This window comes from Pongo pygmaeus, chromosome 6 (genome assembly GCF_028885625.2).
Source record: "Pongo pygmaeus isolate AG05252 chromosome 6, NHGRI_mPonPyg2-v2.0_pri, whole genome shotgun sequence".
Lineage (NCBI taxonomy): Eukaryota > Metazoa > Chordata > Mammalia > Primates > Hominidae > Pongo > Pongo pygmaeus.
In genome coordinates this window covers 134291486-134307820 of record NC_072379.2, presented here as the reverse complement: position 1 = coordinate 134307820, position 16335 = coordinate 134291486, and positions in this window count along the sequence as shown.

Genomic DNA, 16335 nt, shown 5'->3' with positions numbered 1-16335 from the left:
GTCTAGTAAGCTAGAAGAATAGTTCAGGTGAAGGTTTTGGGCTGATAAAGGGATTGGAAATGGAAAGAAGGAGAAAGAATTCAAGAGAGATTTCAGAAGTGCTAGAGATTTTTGCAAGTTACTGGCCATAGTTAAAGGATGCAAGAAAAACAATTTCACAGCCATCTTAGATTTCTTAGATCCTCCACTAGACTGTAAGCTTTTTGAGAGCAGACAGCATAGCTAGCTTGTTAAACATTACATTCTCAGAACCTAGCTGGCACATAGTAGGCTCTTAATAAATATTTCACTAATTCTTGCCTAGAATTAGTGAAATATTGCAAGTTTTGAGCCAGATGACTGGAATGATTGTATCATGTTGAAAGTAAATGTGGACTCATGAAAAGGAACAAGTGCAGAAAAATGAATTTGTTGACTTGAGGTTCCAGCAGGTCATCCAGAGGGTGGTGTCCAAGAAATACTTTGAAATTTGTGTGGGTTACAGATAAGAAATACGGTGTTGGAGTCATCTTTATAGGGAGAGAGGTGAGATGGGAGCCTTGGGAAAAACAGATGCTAGTGGTCTAAAATGAAGGAGATCTGAGTGTATGGTGTCGGTGTAGAACTGTTTCTAGGCAAGAATTACTGGAAATTTCATGCTATGTCAGTCAGGGTTTCATCAGGAAACCAGGGATTTCACAACCACTGGAAGGGCTGGGAGAAGAAAGGTCAGGAAGACCTCTACTGGCTTTCAGGAGCTCCAGAAGTACAGGAGTCATAGAAAAAGCCTCCACCAAAAAGCCCTCACCTGCCTGCAGCACCAAGTCGGTAATTCCCAGGAAGACTGTGGGAAGTGGCTACCCAATTCCCTGTTTGCCAGGGGCCACCTGCCTGCCCAGAGATGACACCCGTAGAATGATGGCTTTTTCTCTTCCATCTTTCAAATTGCCCTAAGTACCTCCCATTAGTAGGGTCTAACCTGGGATCCTGTTGGAAGGAATCGGAACTGTGATGCAGGAGAGAGTAGCAGGGGTAGGGCTGATGTCAACAGACAAGCTAGCCCCTGTGGTTTAGAGCATCTCACAGGGTCATGTCACCTCTTTGTCAAAACTTTCCAAAAACATCTCTCCCCCAATACTTTCATAATGAAATTGAAGTTTTGCTGGTGTGGGACCTGGTGCCCTCTCCCCTAACAGGAGGATATTCTTTATTTCATGTGACTGTGTCTCTGTTCCGTGCATATCTGTTTTCTCAGCCTTGAGTGTATATACTATTCCTATCCTCACCCTGGCAATCTGCTTCTTGCAGCTTTTTTCTCACACCTCTAGGCAGATTTAGGTGGCCCTCCCTGCCTTTGGATCTTACATACGCCTTCATTATACTGCAACCTCCTTGAAGAAGGGATACTTCTTTTCATCTGTTTATACACAGGGCTTAGCACAGTTCCCGACATTCAGTTTGAATGAATGACGGAAGGAAAGTAGCTTTGGGTGGTGGGGTGCTGTTAAGTTTTATTGGCAGGAGATCAGTCATGAACTTTAAGGCACTGGTTTTAATCCAGTGGAGATGCTGGAAGCCAATTGCAGTATGTTGAAGAATGGGGAATGACTAGGAGTTAAAGAACTGGAGATAGTATACTCTGAAGAAGTTTGATAAAGGGATGACGATAACAGTTTCAAGTAAAGGAAGGTTTTTTTCCTCAAAGGAAGTCATAAGCCTTTTAGAGGAGACAAAATTATTTGAAAAAGTAAATTTGAACAAGAAAGCCGAGTTGAATGGAATCAGGAACATGCATGGATGCTTCCCTCCAAGATAACAGCAAAGAAAATAAGGGAGGGGGTTTTAAGATAAAGAAAGGAATATTAAGGGAACCCCTTGGCTCAGCATAATGAGGTAGCAGAAGGTGGAATAGGGATTTGGAGCTTGAGAACATAGAAAATGTGCAACACTTTGGGGAATTTAACAGGAAGGTAAAAGAATGGGTTAAAAGAGTAGTAAACAAGCAGCAAGGGCCCAGTTGAGGTTAGCATGTATAGATCCAATCAGAATAATTCGATGTGGCCTGGACTGTTGATCAATCTTAGAGAGAAGCAAAGAAGGCATAGAGATTACCAGGAGCTTCTGACTGATAGAAACGGTGGAAAATCATGGGGTTGAAGCTTTGGGAGGGGGCAAAGGTATCAAAGTGCTCACCATGGCCCAATAGTATGTAGGTAAGTGCCCACCATGGCCCATAGAAGGCCAGCAGTAGGGGGCGCTCTTCAATCATGCTATCAATCTGGAAATGGATTGGTGCCCACAGCTGGGCACACAGAAAGTACGCAACCTATTGTCAGAGCACACAGCCATACAGTTGGACCCCTCTATGATCCCTAAAGTTTCTTTCAACATTTAAGATTTTATGATAATTTTGGGATTACTGCATACATTACCAATAGCCAGAATTCGAAACAGAATATATTGAGTTTTTTCCAGGGATACCTGTATTTTCTTGTTAATAATACCCACATCATTCTTTCTTTCCCCATCTGCTCAATAACCATTTATTGAGCATGGAGGTACTAGACTATGATATGCCTTAGGTACGCATTTGGGAATAGAACAGTCATAACTCTCTCTTTCTTAGAGCTCAGACTTAGGTGGTGAAGATGATCATTAAACAATCCAGTGAATATACTAGTCATATGAAAATGCAGAAGAATATATTTAGAAGCATGTGTAAGCAATATCCAAAATACAAGACCCCAAAGAAAAAATATTGACAAACTTATCCTAAATTTAAGACTTCTGTAAGACAAAACACCATAAGCAAAATTGGATCAACAATGGACTGGGAGAAAATATTTGTAATCCATGTAATAGACTGACGATTAATATCCCAAATATATAAAGAATGCCTACAAATCAATCTTTCTTAAAAATACAAAAAGCCAAAGACAACTAATAGACAATGATTGCTGAGAATATTTGTTCTTAGGATTAAGAAAAACAAAAAATATTGGTAAGGGTATAAGAAAATAAATATCTTATGTACTTTTGCTGTGATTATAAATTGGTACATCCTTTTATGGGGTATGAACTGACAATATGAAATTGCCCGTTCACTTCAACCCAATAATTTCCCTTCTTGTACTCTTACACAGAGAGGAATATATAAAAGTGTTCATTACAGCATTGTTTATAAGAAGAAAAGTACAAAATAGCCTGAATGTTCAACAGTTCATTGGTAGGCAATACTACAGAACACCATGAGAAGAATAATTACATGTATTTCTGTGTGCAGTCACACGATGAAAAAACTATATGTAAATATACAGGTTTTTTATTTGTTTGTTTGTTTTTGAGACAGAGTCTCACTCTGTCACCCAGGCTGGAGTGCAGTGGCGTGATCTCGGCTCACTGCAACCTCCGCCTCCTGGGTTCAAGCGATTCTCATGCCTCAGCCTCCTGAGTAGCTGGGATTACAGGCATGCACCACCACACCCGGCTAATTCTTTTGTATTTTTAGTAGAGACGGGGTTTCGCCATGTTGCCCAGGCTGGTCTGAGCTCAGGCAATCTGCCCCCCTTGGCCTCCCAAAGTGCTAGGATTACAGGCGTGAGCTACTGCATCCAGCCTGAATACACTTTTAAAGTAGATCTGCAATATTTTCTATGTTAAACACACAAGAACTAAAACTACGTATTTGTATGTGCCTATGTAAATGGCAATACATAGACAAGACTTGGAAGAGTTCATGCCAAAACGATAATAGCAATTACCCCTATGAAGAGGAGTGATGTAGGGTTGGAGCTAGCCAGGAGACATTAAGGAGAATTTCTTGCATGACTGATACTGTTTGTTCTTTTTAAACCATAATAATGTATTAATATATTATAAAATGAAAACATTCATGTAATTAAAAATTGTGCTTTGAAAGGAAAGTATAACATGCAATAAGTGTGCAATGGAGAAACTGCTTTTCATCAAGGCATCAGAATGTAAACGCACTTGGAGAGCAAACAGCATGTTTGACTTTGTTTTTGTTTTTGTTTTTGAGATAGGATCTCTGTCACCCAGGCTGGAGTGCAGTGGCATGACCATGGCTCACTACAGCTTCAACCTCCCCAGGCTCAGGTGATTCTCCTACCTCAGCCTCCTGGTGTGCCACCACCCCCAGCTAATTTTTGTATTTTTTGTATAGATGGGGTCTCACCATGTTGCTCAGGCTGGTCTCGAACTCCTGGCTTAAGGGATCCACCTGCCTTGCTCTCCCAAAATGCTGAGATTATAGGCATGAGCAATTGCGGCTGGCTATGTTTGACTTGTTTACTCCTGTCTACCCAGCAAAGACATCAGATGGATGGGTGGGCAGATGGATGGATGAGAAAGCCTCACTGAGAAAGTGACATGCCAATCAAAAGAAGAACAAGGAACCAGCCCTGCCAGTTCCACCAGCAGGACAGCAGTGTGTGTGAGCATGTGGAGAGACCCCACCACGGGAACCTGGGCATATCCAGCTGGAGGCAGCCCATGTTGCCTGGTACACAATGAATGAGGAAGAGAATGGTATGAGATGAAGTGTGTGAGTTGATCAGGGGCCTCAGGGCTCATGGCTTTAGTAGTTAGTCATGAGGAGTTCTATTTAGTCTAAAAAGTGATGAGTATACCCTGACAATGACTGAGGTGTCTCTATGGAATGAGTATACTCACTAAGAAAAATAAGTAGCATAGTGTGATTTGACTTGCTGCCAGTCACAGTGAGTGGGTGATGAGGATTAAGACTTGGTTCTTAGCAGCCAGTGCAGTGGCTCATGCCTATAATCCCGGCTTGAGGCCAGGATTTTGAGAGCAGCCTGGGCAGCATAGTGAGACCTCACCTCTACAAAACATCAGAAAAAAAAAAAGAAACAGACTTGGTTCTTAGAAATACCGGCCCACATTCTGTCCATTTAGCACATGAAGCTTTTTTTTTTTTTTTTTTTTTTTTTTTCCTTGAACTGGAGGTAGGGGGATAGTGTAGAGAAAGAATAGAAAGGGGTTTATGGTATAATGGTTTAGAGTTACGAACTCAGACTGCCTGCATTTAATTGCCAGCGTTACCATTTGCCGTCTGGGTGACAATGGATAAGTTACACAAATCTCTAAACCTCAATTTCCTTTCCCTGTGTGTCAAATCAGGATAATAAAGTGTGTACTATTATCGTAGAGTTATGGTGAAGTTTAAATAAAATAATCCATGTTCAATACTAGCATTTTGCCTGTCCAGTGGCTTGAGGGATCTGGAACATTTGGGCCAGAAAAGAGAGGAGACCACTCACAAATATTTGAAAGTTTTGCTGAGAAGAGGAATTATACATTATTTGCATGTCCTATTGAGGACAATGAAGAGTTATGGGGAGAAATTCAAGGGCAAGGGCAACCCAATGTAAGGAAGACCCAACACAGCCAAGGATCGATAAAGGGAATTCCTTGCTTTTATTGAGAGGTTGGACTAGGTGACATCCAAAAGTCCTTCCAAATTCACTTATCAGTAACGGCACCAGATAAGCTTGGAAGTGAGTATAAAGTCATGTCAAGTCCCGCTGTAATCAATTTACAATGAAGATCTCTAAATAACCTCAAGATTCTCAGGCGTTAGCTGAGAAACCCCTAATATGAAACTGCAAAAAGTTTTACCACTTACCTTATGGCCTTGGGAAGACCACAATACCACTTTTGGCCTCTGTTTCTTCATCTATGCACCAAGATCCTTATACTCATGTGGCTGCAGGCTTAAATGAAATATTGCAAATGAAAGTGCTCTGAAAACTGAAGTGCAATACAAATGCAAAGAATGATTGCTGTAATAATTTGCTGCAAAATGTTTTCTTCTCATGAAATACTGCTGCCATATTTTACACTGGTGGCTGGGGATTTGGGCATAAGCTGTTAGCCACATGGATTTCTTTAGTGTCAGTGGAGGTGCCTCTAGGTATCCCCCACCCTCCCCCAGGCCACATTGCACTCTGGACTTCCCTCCTCCTGGGAGCAGTACCCACAATTTCCCATCAAGAAGACCTTCAGTTCAAGTGGCTTCCAGGTTTGAATTATGCTGAACAACCCTCCCGGGGAAAGGCAATGCTTTGGGTTTGATTGCCTCAGACTATCAAGATGACAACTTTGAATAATTACCCTGATTATCTTTGACACTTAAAGAGCTACTAATCTTAACCAGATGTTGTGATACAACTGTTATCCCCGCTTTTCATTTTGGAAGAAGATGCTCCTTTGTGGTATCTGGCAGAGTATCCAAATGTATTAGGTTGGTGCAAAAGTAATTGCAATTTTTGCCATTTACTTTCAATGGCAAGTACCATGATTACTTTTGCACCAACCTAATATTATGGAATCCTGTGCTCAAGAAGGCTTTTAGGGACAACTAATATGTCTTTATGCATCCAGAGAAGGCAGCATTTTAACCCAGTATAGATGGATGAATATTTTATTGATTTATTTATTAAACATACAGTTATTGAGTACACAACAGCCAGAGTGCCAAGAATGAAGAGACATGTTCCTGCCTACTTAGGAAATCACAAACTCAAAGGGGAGACTGACATGAATATTTCTTAAAGCTTTCAATTGTGAAATATAAGACATAATGAAAAGTACATAAAGCCAAGGTGTGCAGAGTGTTGTAGTGACATGTAGAGGGAGGAATTAGTTCAGTGTAAAGAATCGGGGCCAACTTCACAGGGCAAGGAACATGGAAGCTGGGGTATAAAGGATGAGCAGGGTTTACCAGGTGAAGCCCAGAGATTCGGGGTGGGGGTGGCAGAGGGGATGGAGAGGATATGGCATTCCCAGCCAGGGAAGTGACAGGTGCAAAGACAGTGAGAAAGGCATGAAAGTGCTTACCAGGTAGTGGTGTGATTGGGGTATTGTTGGAGAGGTAGCAAGAGGTACTGAAAAGGCAGGTTTAAGCCAGACTTTTAAAGGTCTTGACTGTCATGCTAAGGAATGTAGGCTTCGTACTGTGCTTGACATGGCAGACTAGGCCTTCTCGTATCTTAGAAAGTTACCTTGGATCGTACTGTGGTTGCAGGGAAGCTAAGAGAGGAGCGTCATGGTCAATTATGTCAAATGCCATGGAGGCCAAGTGGGACAAAGACTGAAAACGGTTCATAGAGTTGGAAATTTGGAGGTCACTGATCACCTTTTCCAGGGGGATGGTAGAAATATGATTATAGCGGATCAAGAAATGAATGGATGGTCTCACTTCTCTGTGGCATCTAAAAAAGTTGAGCTCCTAGGAGTACAGAGTAGAGTCGTTGTTACCAAAGGCTGGTGAGGTGGAGTGGACAGGAACAGGGAAGACAGCAAAAAGGACTGAAGGAGAAGAAAATGCCACTAATTAACAACAGTGTGTGTGTGTGTGTGTGAGAGAGAGAATATTGGATTAGTGCAATATTAACACACACACACACACATACACACACACTGGAAGTAATGAAACCAGTTTAAAAGCTATTGAGAAAAAGCCAGACACAAAAGGACAAATATTGTGTGATTCCACTAATATGAGGTACCTAGAGTAGTCAAACTCCTAGAGGAAGAATAGTGGTTACCAGGAGCTGGAGGGAGGGGGAAGGGGAGTTACTGTTTCGTGGGTACAGAGTTCCAGTTTGGGGTGATAGAAAAGTTCTGGAGATGGGTAGTGCTGATATTCAGGCAACAATGTGAATATACTCAACGTCACTGAACTGTACACTCAAAAATGGTCCAGACAGTAAATTTTATGTTGTATCTATTTTGCCACAATAAAAAACAAAGCTACTGCAGTAGTCCTGGTAAGAGAGTGTACCTGAATCTGAATTATGACCATGAGGACAGAGAGGAAAAGAGTAATTTAATTTTTTTATTTTTTCCCCCAAGAGGAGTAACTTAAATTTTAAGAGACATTTCTGCTACATTATTGACAGGACATATATCTGTATGAGAAGGTGAAGGAAGAGAAAGTGATGGAGATGACTGAGGTCTTTGACTTGGACAACTACGTGCATGTTGGTTTAAGAGAGAGAGAATGATGAGTTTGACTTTGTGTGGTCTAATATGCAGTGAAAAATATACATATATGTATACACAAGCGTGCGCACACAGACATACACACAACTAGAGCTCAGGAAAGAGGACAGATAAAAATTTAGGAGTTGTGACTATGTGGCTAGTATGGAACTGAGATCACTTAGGGAGGAAGAAAGGAGCCATAAGTGGGATCTTGGAGAACATCAACTGGTGAGACTGAGAAGGAACAGAGTGAAAGGAGGGAGTGGGAAAAAAATGGTTGCATGGAAGCTCTTGAGAGAAATGTCATGGTCAACTATGTCAAGCGCACTGGAGGCCAAATGGGACAACGACTGAAAGCAATTCATAGATTTGGAAATTTGGAGGTCACAGATCACCTTTTCCAGAGGGAAGGTAGAAGTATGATTATAATGGATCAAAAATGAATGGATGATCACACTTCTATGAGGAATCTTAAAATGTTGAGCTCTTAGGGGTAGAGAGTAGAGTGGTGGTTACTAGAGGCTGGCCAGGTGGAGTGAATGGGAACAGGAGAGACATTGATCAAAGGGAACAAAGTTTCAGGTAGACAGGAGGAATGTTTTAGTGGTCTATTGCACAGCATGGTGACTATTGTTAATAATAATGTATATTTCAAAATTGCTACAGCAGCCTATTCGAAACATTCTCACACCAAGAAATGATAAGTATGTGAGGTGATGGATATTTAATTAGCTTGATTTAATGATTTCACAGTGTATAAATTTGTACTCCATAAATATATACAATTATTATTTGTTAAATAAAAATTAAAATTAATTTTTTTAAAAAAGGGAATGGGATACAGCAATGAAAAGAAATGAATGATAGCTATGCAACAATATGGACAAGTCTCACAGCACATTGTTGGGAAAAAAAAAAGAAGCAAGATGCAAAAGAACACATAGAGTCTATTCCATACCTGTAAACGTTTAATCTTAAAAACCGGTAAAAGAAAACTAAGTAAGTGATATCATGAAAGAGAAGAGTGAGCGCAGGATTGTTAAAAAGTGAGAAAGTTGCTTACTTCTAGAAGAAGGTGGAGGTTATGATCAGGGAAGCCATGGGACAGGGATTCTGAAATATGTATGTTGATACTTCTTGACCTATATGACTACAAGAGTGCTTACTTTAAAATTATCCACGATATATGTATGAAAAATTTCATGTGTGCATCTTTCTTTAGGTAGATTATACTTCACACAAAATATAACCAAGTCAACAATCCTATATCTGCTTCTGAAACTATTCAGAGAGCAAATTTTCAAGCAGCAAACAAAGCTTTAGTTTGTGGTGCTGCTTTAATGTAATTACATCATCGCCTTGGACTAAATCTTCCTGAAGAAGAAGAGATCCTTTCCTTTAGTCAGTTTCTGTTAATGAGGAAGGCAAGCTTAATAACTTGGTGGCAACATCACTATCGCTATCACACTTTACTGGCAAGGTTAGCATCAATTTCATATTGGAACTCTGTAGTATGGTGATCAGAGAAAAAAAATAACATCTAAAAGTGCTGAGAAATCAGTTTCCACACTCTAATGTTAAAATTTTAATACTGTACATTCTTAACTCTTTATGTTGAACTAGTTTTAGTATTTTGGAAAGTTGCAAAAACAGTACAGAGAATTCCCATATATCCTTCACTCAACTTCTCCTAATGCTAACATCTTACAGAACTACAGGACAGTGACCCAAACCAGGAAATTAACATTAGTGCAGTACTAACACACACACATGCATGCACGCACACACACACGTGTGCACACACACACACATTTAGTAATAAAATTATTGAGAACCTTTTAATGTAGTTGGCAGTCATTTGGATTTTCTTTTCATAATGTCTGCTTGGATTCTTGGCCAGTTTTTCTCTTGGGTTGTCTAATTTTTTTTTCAAATTGAATTTGTAGTTTCCTGGTGGTCCTCATTCAAGAACTGTTGTTGGGATATTTATGTATCAATTCACTTAGGGTGACAATAATAAACCCATACATGTTAGCACAGTTAATGTATTTGATGAGGAATACCTATATTTTCAGGAACAAGGATCAGAGTACCTATATTTTCAGGAACAAGGATCAGAGTAGAGGGTGGCACTATTTTGCATTTTTGTGAGTTTCTTTGATGTCTGGCTTGGTGGAGGATAGCTAAATTCTCATACCTGCTTCCTCATTCAATTTGTTGGGGTATGTTTTTTTATTTGGCTTTTATTCAATGGTGTTGGCATACCAGAGTTTATTCAGCCATTTTCCAATTGGTAGGTGTTTACTTTTTTCCAGTTTTATAATTTTTGTGTTGTTTTTGCTACTATGAATAATGCTGCAATAAACATCCTTGCAAGTTTAAAAAAAAGTGAATGGGAAGTGAAGAAACGGAGGTAGTCAGTGGAGACTAACATTTTTAAAAATACGCGATTCTTCATCTCCTTTGCAAATAACACTAAAAGTTTTATTATTAACCCTCATTCTTCATCTCTTTATGTGTTCACTCTTAATTTCCATTAAAGTACACTCTTACTTGTTTGACTATTAGTTGTTACTATCTTCAGCAAAACCTCATATCTCTGTTACACCCTCCATCCCTCTTCTCTGGTCTAAATGTGAGACTCTTTAACTAAAGGAGATAGGAAACCACTCAATCGAATATTCTCTTATAATTCCAAATTGTCCTGTAAAGATAGTTCATTCTTCAGTGGGCAGCACCCTTCATGTCCTTAGACAATCCCCTCAGCGATGCCCATGATGTCCTCCTCTTTGTAGGTGAGGATGGTTTTCTTGACCAGCCATCAGAACTTAAACGTTACCAGTGGTTGGGATACGCACGGTTGACATGTGACACACTCGATGTTAGGAAACCTGGAGCCCACTTCTGTGGGACCTCTACCACCTGTGTGACCACTGAATACCTATGTCGCTTTGATTTCTGGGCCAGTTTCCTCATCTATAAAACGAGGGATTTGGAGTAAGTAATTTTGAAAATTCTTCCCTGTTCATTCTTACTTCAATACCTTGCAACTGTGGCATCCTTTGCCAGATGATTGGCCAGGGCTGCAGCTGTCGTGTATGACTGGGAATGTGGCAAAACTAGCTGGTCCATACAGGGACTTGACTTACAACTCAACTTGTGCAGGGTGCTACTCAGTTCTCTTCCCTGGGATGGGGGTGGAGGGCTCCAAGGCCTCAAGGCTTATCCCAATCAATGAAGCCCTTCTCCCAGGCTGGCTTCTTAGGGCCATGGTGTTGGTTGATGGATTAGTTAAAGGCAGGAGCTGATCTGGAAACCCTGGGAGGGAGGAGGTGGGAGAAAGATGTGGGGCCAAAGAGCCCTAAAAAAGTGACATGAGATTCTCCTGGCTGCCTCACACAGACAGCGTCCCTTTCCTGTGCCACGATGGTGCCCACATTCAAGTCACGCATGAGGACAGGCTGGCTGAATGACAGTGGGCTCCTAGTACAAGCCCCTTAAAATAGCAGAGGTAGGGCTCCACTCCAAAACAGTGACAGTATCAGCAAGTTAATTAAGAGATCTGCCAGGGACGATGTGAAACCTGGCATGTGGCCCATTCAGATCAGCGCTGCTCAAGATGAACTGAGCGGGTGTTTGTTTGTCAGGCTGAGCTAAGTCAGGCTGAGAGAACAGCTCCCCAGAGAAGGTTTTATGTCAGATATTCAGAAAACTTCACTTCTCGCCGGTACATATGCTCTCAGATCAGATGACATTTTGATGGAAAACTGTGTAGGATTTCCATTTAAGTATCCAATATCACAGCCGGTTTGCATCATGCCTTTTGATTTTCTTTTAATGTAGCCTATCTAAATTTCATGATGTTTCATTTGGAAACTGGTCCTTGTAGGTGGATACTGCCCATCGTTAGGTTTTAGATGAAGTAAGGAAAGTGCAATCTCCTTCTCAGTGCAGTGACGGTAGAAGAAAGGGAAGGACATGTAGGGCAGGGGTCAGGGAGTTGAGCAAGTGGTTGGGAAAAGGGGAAAAGTGAGGAGGAAAAAGAAATGGGGGAAAATGGGCCTGCTCCTCCATGGGATGTAGATCCTTGGTCTGCGTGTGAATGCTGGTCTCTGGGCCAGCTGCTGTTGGAGGAGGTGTAGTCTTCCCCTAAATCCAGCCACTTTTTCCCTATGGGCTGGAGTCCTGCATGTCCAGCTGCTGGCTGGCTATTTCCACTCAATGTCCACCGTCCCTTCACACCCAATATGCATGAAACTTTCCATTTCCCCCAACACACTATGCCTCTCTGCCCTATTTCTAGGCTGCCTTCGTCAGTACTGGCAAGGTGTGGAAGGGCGTGGGCAAGCCACAGCCGGGGAGTGACCCTGGGCTCTAGCCTCCATCTTACACTGAGCTAGGCCTCTCTGGGAAGACTCCAGACTTTTTCAGGTTGGGAAACACAGGTGGAGCATTACCGTTACCTGTGTGAGCTGCCTGGCAGTTCTGCCTGAGCACCTCAGAGCATGATATCGGACACATGCAAAGTTATCAAGACTTCAGTTTTGATTGGTCATGAGAGAAAACTCTGTTCACAAATGCCCACCTTAAAAGTTTTTTAAAAATTTTAATTTTTTTCAGCACATGCCAACTGTAGCCAGACACTCTGTACCTCCTGCCTCCATGAGCTGACAAATGCAAGCCTTTTTCTATCTTTGCTGCTGATTACTTTTATCTGGGTTATTGTAATTTAGTAGCTGTGCACAATATACATATATATTAGAGATGGGGTCTCACTCCAGGCTGGAGTGCAGTGGCACAATCATAGCTCACTGAAGCCTCAGACTCCTGGGCTCAAGCAATCCTTCCGCTTCTGCCTCCCAAGTTGTTGGGATTACAGGCATGAGCCACTGCATCTGGCTCTTCCAATATTTTCCCATTGCTCCTCTGGACCCATCTTTCACCCTTCTCCATCCTATATTCTGCCCTGGGAGGCCAACCTATCTGGGCTACACCAACAGGTTCCTGTGCTGTCTGGCTTTGGTTGAGTTTGGCCAATGGGGAACACAAGTCAAATATTAGAGGAAGGAAGGAAGGAGAGTGAGGCCATGATCTTTAGTCTCTTGGATCCCTACCTGGGAGGCAACTGGATCCCCCTCAGCCAAAGATTACACTTATCTTCTCAATTTATCTTCCTCAATGTGACTCTCTCCTTCTAGGGACCAGTCCCTCTTCTCTCCTTTGCCCTTGGATTTAAGGGTGGTAACAGTGCCTTCACTCTTACTAGCCCTGGGTTACTGGATATCCAATATAGTTCTCCCACATTCTACCTCCACCTTTGTAAATGATCTGATTTGATTGCTGGGAGTCTGAGTGGTGGAGCATTGCACAATAGGGGCAAGAGGACAACTTGGGATGGGACTTGGAGGCACTGTTTCCTAGGCTTGTAGTTCCGCCTGCTGGCCACCTGTTAGTAGCAGAGTGAGTGGCTGTGCTGCCCTACCAGGATCATCCTTAGGCCTTGCTAGAGGGGCCCACTCTGGCCCTCCTCTGGGTATGCCCTCTCCATGGGGCAAAGAATCTGGGGCCAAAGGAACATGCCAACCTGGACCCCCCTGTATAGACCACACTCTCATTCTAAGATTCTGCCACTTGCAGAGCCTGTGCAGGCCAGGTGTGCACTCCTAGGCATTACCGAAGAGTAACCAAGGGAAGGTGCTGGGGAGGGGGATCATGGAAGAGCTCAGATGTTAGGACAGGGATGTCCATTTGCACACACCCAAGGACTGTTGTGTGGGATGGAGCAGGGGGTGGGCTGTAAGCTGAGGCCTGTTCTCCCTGTGCCACCCCATTTGAGCACAGAATTCAAGGAGTATGCATTCCAAATGCAAGTCAGCTACCAGGTTGCTATGAAGGTGTATTCATCAAGGTTGGGTGATGGAGCATATTCATTTCACAGTTAGCTGTCCTTGTAACTTTTCAATCCGTAGACACACAGCGAAAGCCTTCATTTGGATCTGTGCCTCAGGCCTGCAAACAGCATGGGTGGGGGTCTTCAGAGGAGTCCTGATTGCTCCTGTTCCATGGCAGGCAGCCTGGCCCCTTTCTAAAGATTTCCTCATTAACCCTTGCAGTGAACTCAGCCTTCTTATGAGGTTCTCTTAAGTCCACCTCCATTAGGAAACAGATATGGTGACTTAGGAAGACTTTTCTGACAACGGAGTGAAGGCCATTACAGGAGCTGAGCTTGCTGTCAGAATCCCAGTCAGGTGGCTTGTACTTTCTAGCTCAAACAAGAAAAGGCAGGGATTGGGCCCCTTGGAGGAAGGAGAAGACAGAACAGATGGCCATGAGTGACAGTTCCCCTCTCTTGCCACAGAATCTGGAGGGGATGCCTCCTGCGGAGGGCAGTGTGCCCTAAGTCACCTCTGCTGTACTCACAGGCCCATAGCAGGAGCCCAGGCATGTGGGCATCTTGCCCCAGCTCCAGGGATTCCAGCCGTGCCAAGGAAGCTCGGTGGGTGGCAGGCGGCTGTCTGGGGAGGCTAATGCAGCAGAAGCAGATCCTTGGCTTCTGGAGCAGGTGGATGCATGTCGAAGCTACTGATAGGCCCCTGGTGCAGGCACTTTTGGGGGTGACCCTGGCCTGCCTATTGGCTTGAGGAGGCTACCCCAGACTGCTGCAAAAAAGGAGAGAAGAAGGAAGGAAACGAGAGGGAGGCTGGATGTGAACAGGTTAGAGCTGTGGCTGGGCTGGATGGGGTTGTCCTGGCTCGCATGGACATGGATGCTCCTTCTGACTCCTAGGAGAGCGTGGGTCTCTTCTCCTAGTGTTCTGTGGCCGAGGGGATGGGCACTTTATCTTGCGACAAGCCCCTCCACTGCTTTCTTCCTGCTCCCGCCAATGTATAGATGACAAGTGCCAACAAGGGCAGAGTCCTGCTCCCTGCCGGAGCCATTTTCAGCCACACTCCACCTGCCCCCAATCACCGTCAACAGGAAGCTGTCTGACCATCTAACTGCAGGCCTTGACTGGCCATTGGAGTGAGGTCTGCATTGTCTTACTGTGTTCAAGGCAAGCGAAGTCCGGGTAACCAGTTCCTGGGCATAAAATGGGAGGAAGAGAGGGGTAGGTGGTACCTGCTTCTGGCGACACATGCTCAAGGCCCAGACGTGTTCACCCTCCTCCCGCACCATGAGATTGGCTGGAAAGGGGAGCCAGCGAGGACACTCAGGCAGGGCCTGAGTGGGGAGGCAGGGAGATGCTCCAGGGAGCAAAGCCCACCTTGCAGGGGAGGCTGGGTGTGCATTAGAGCCCTGGCACCTGGAAGGGAGACTCTTCCTGGAGACCTGGAGGGTGCTGGCAAGAATGTGTCCGGAAGAAACTGGTCCTGAACCCAGTGTCTGGGTCACATCCGGCACTCTCAGTTCAGCGCACTTCTGGTCTGAAGCCACCATTCAAAACTGGGGGCTCAGTTTCTGCGCGACCCATGCTGCTACCTCACCTGCTCATGCTTCTGGGGCCCTGGGAGTCAGGCTGAAAGCCTGGCTATCGGCCAGTGAGGGTGAAGAAATAAATGGCACCGTGGGGGCAGGGAGGTGGCTCCAGGACCCCTGCACATCCTTCTCCATGGGTCCTAAGTACCTCTAGGTGCCAGGCTCTTCTTCTTGGGTGGGGCTGCCTCCCTGGGTGGTACCTGGGGGGCAGAGGGGGCAGGCCTGGTCCTGGAAGGAGCACTTTGAGAGCCACGTTGGCTGCGTGGGCTTCCCACCAGCACAGCCTGTGCTTTGGGGCCCCCGAGCCCCTGAGAGTGAACTTCAGCATGTGAAGGGACCCCTTCTTCACCACCAGCTGGCAGATGTGGGGAGAGGAATGAAGAGGTTGCCCAGCTCCCACCCGTTTACTTAAAAAAAATCACAAGATCTATACATTTAGAAAAGGAGACTTTATTTTTTATAAAGGGCTACAGCCCGCAAAGTGCTTATCCCACAGGCTGGGAAGTGTAGCCCCCAGCCAAGGCCAGAGACAGGCCCTTAGGAGGAGGAGGAGCTGGGGCAGGGCTTTATGCCGAATGGGTCGGCATATTCAACAGGTTACAGGAAGAACTATGAATATTCATGAAGGTGGTCCTGACGCACTGGATTAAACATGCATGTAACATGCGACCCATGTTCACCTTGGGGTGGAGACTTAACATTTAAATGCACTACAGTTAGGCCCTACACGTCAAAAGTTGAGCAGAGACACAAAGGCACTCAAGTGTGCAGCCTCTGTGAACTGGCCAGAACCAGTCTGTGGTCAGTGGCATTCTTATTCAGGAGAGTTACTGCAATCAGCCTCTTGTCCAA